At 40.0% G+C, this 2969-nt stretch overlaps 1 pseudogene; it reads right to left on the reverse strand.

Annotated features, from left to right (window-relative positions):
* Positions 1–827: 827 nt before the first annotated feature.
* Positions 828–2849, reverse strand: LOC145946458 (uncharacterized; annotated as a pseudogene).
* Positions 2850–2969: the final 120 nt, after the last annotated feature.

Raw genomic sequence — 2969 nt, forward strand, 5'->3', positions numbered from 1 at the left:
TCAATGTTGTCAGGAAGGTCTAATTGTTTTCGATTGTGTTTGCGTCCTGCTAATCTCTCGAACGGCGGCTGTCTCTCTCCTGTGACGACAATACCCCTCGCTCTCTCTCTCCGGTGACAATATTCTCTCTCGGTCAGGCTCCCGAAAATAAATTAAAATACACGCGAATTAATAATAATTAATAATGCGGCGCTCAGTCTCTCTGGGATTTCCGGTTTCGCTCTCTCGCTCTCTCGCTCTCTCGCGATTGGCGTGACCGCTCGGCTTTTTGCCCCGCGATTAGGTTGGGGTGAACGCGCGTCGTGACGACCACGTCACAATTCATTTACACATATATATTCATTTATATATTCATTTATATATATTTATTTATATATTCATTTATATTCTTTTTAATTTTTAAATTCACACACACACACACACACACACACATAAATACACATTTATAGTAATTAAAATTTAATGTCAATATTAAAGAAAATGTGTTTATTTTAAAATTCCTCTTCTTTTCCTTTGCAAACCTCTCTCGTAGTCCCTAGCCTCGCGCTATCTCTCTCTTTCATGTTTCTCGCCGTGACACCTCTCTTGCGATCCCTAGCCTCTCTCTTCTAAGCGCTATCTCTCGCGGTCCCTAGCCTCACGGTCCCCTTCCCCACATGACATCAAGGACCCCCGCAAGGACCCCGCAACTATTTGGAGCTATACGTATGAGAGCTGGGGAACTGTTTACGTGTGGGAGAAAGTTTGGATGGGAAATACGTGCAAAGAAATTACATCATAATTTAAACTTAAAAATTTTTTATTATTTTTTTACATATTTTTATATATTATTGACTAAAAACTAAAGTTGTCAGCTCGCAATCGATGAGCTGATGCTTGTTAAAGGCGTTGCTAGCGCGTATTATATTTGATACTTCTTTATTATCCGTTACAGTGGACGCGATATTAGAAAATTGTGTAAACTGACATCGACTGTCTCTGTAATTCTAATCAATCGATCACAAGTTACATCGATGCATGGATCGAGATCGAACATATGATGTAACGTCGATTCAATCATCATCATGCGTACATTTGAAGATTCGAGATTTATGAGTTTGGCGTCGTTAATCGTATGAACTCGCACTGTTAGGTCCAACGCTTATAAAATTGTAGATATCTTTAGAGTCGCTCCGAAGGAAATTCTGAATATTATGACGTTGCTCGTATGTCCCTTCCATGTTTCGAGAGATAATATCAGTTCCTTTCATCGATGATCTCCTATAACGATCTCCACGTAACTCGATGGACCCACGTTGATACCAATTTCGAAGAATTTGAATTCGGTAGCTGTCAATGCGTATCGTCTGCCTAGTATACAAACCACACGATGCTCCAACGAAATGCTGTAAAATGAAATTAGTTTAAAATAATATAATTTGTAAAAATATAAAGATATAAAATAGAAAAAGTTAAACTTACTTGTCGCATTTGTTCTCAAACGATGGAGTTTCATCACAATTCGGTATGTAATTATTCACGTGTCTGCCGGAGCCGCTGCTTTTTTCAGAGGAGTATATTTTTTTTCTACGTTATTAAAGTGAAACCACCAGTACGAACGGTTAACGCGACACTGATCGTATAAAGAAATTAATCGAGTATACATGACGCTTATTTTTAAAAGTAGTGGGGCTAAATATGGTGGGAGATTAATGCGCTATGAAATTTAGGAGAAGGGGAAACGGCACTCGGATAAAAAGAATTCTGAGAAACGACTCGCGAGGAAAGGATTGGGGAAGGGGAATAAAAGATAAAACACATGAATGTTTAAATATTTTATTTTTCCAAATCTTGCAATTCTTTCTGGCGTTGCGACCACCAGTTAAATATTTTGAATACATTTTGTAATGCGCAATTCTTAACATGTTTTCCACATCGCATAGTATTCTTAATATCTAGATTATTTAGAGACTTGATATCGTCGTAATCAGCATCCAAGGTCTCGATGATTAAGTTTTCTCTCGCATTGTCACCGAGCATATCAGCCAATCATTCTCGTTTCTGACATCCCTTAATGTATACGTTAGACTGCATTTCATCATCTTCAATTACAGCCGTCGTAATCAATCGTTTCGCCATGCTGTACGCAATGATTCCATCCTTCCAATGCAGTCCATGATGATTCGCCATCAACCATAAAGCCCGAGACTTTTCAGATTTTGTAAGAAGATGCCATGGTACAAGACTCTTAAAAATGAAGTGCGCGAGAACAGTTCACCTTTTCAGTACTACCACTTCCTTCGCGATAAATTTGTCCGAAATGATGAATCTTTGCAGATCGACAAAGGTTGGTACAGACATGATGAAATCTCTCTTCGATGTGAGTCAGTCGAGAGGAATAACGAAACTCTACAACCATCTCACAACACTTTGAATTATATCCTACTCCTTTTCCCCCTCTCTAAATTGACGCAAACACTTAGGTGATTTTGTTTTGGTACAACGTTGGTCAACGGGTTGTACTGGCTCACGCGATCATGTATGATGAGACAGTACGCAGTGGTATTCATCGGCACGTTCTCCTTACACTCAAATTCCAATCTCACATCCACGGTTGCGCTCTTGATCGATTCGTTTTGTCGAGAACAATCGATGATTACGAATGGACCGTTACGTAGAAACAGTGAGACGGTGAGACTCGGCTCGAGATACTCGTATCCATAATAGTTTTTGCAGAAACGCGCGTACGTGTCGTACAGAATCGACCATCTGTTTTTATCGAAGTCCAGATTCATGTCGTCGTACGGATAACATTCCGAGTTCAGATAGAGTTTCACGTCGGTCAATTTGCAATCATCGAATCGACTCATATCCTCAGACGTGGCTTCTCCAGCTGAGTCGCGGTCTTAATAGCCCATGAATGTTTGGTTGTACGCTGCAATAGCGGAAACTCATACAGATCCCACGAGCGAAAACCCATGCTGAGGTAG

Source organism: Prenolepis imparis, unplaced genomic scaffold (genome assembly GCF_030444845.1).
Source record: "Prenolepis imparis isolate NDT839.2.m4 unplaced genomic scaffold, iyPreImpa1.0 SCAF_16, whole genome shotgun sequence".
Lineage (NCBI taxonomy): Eukaryota > Metazoa > Arthropoda > Insecta > Hymenoptera > Formicidae > Prenolepis > Prenolepis imparis.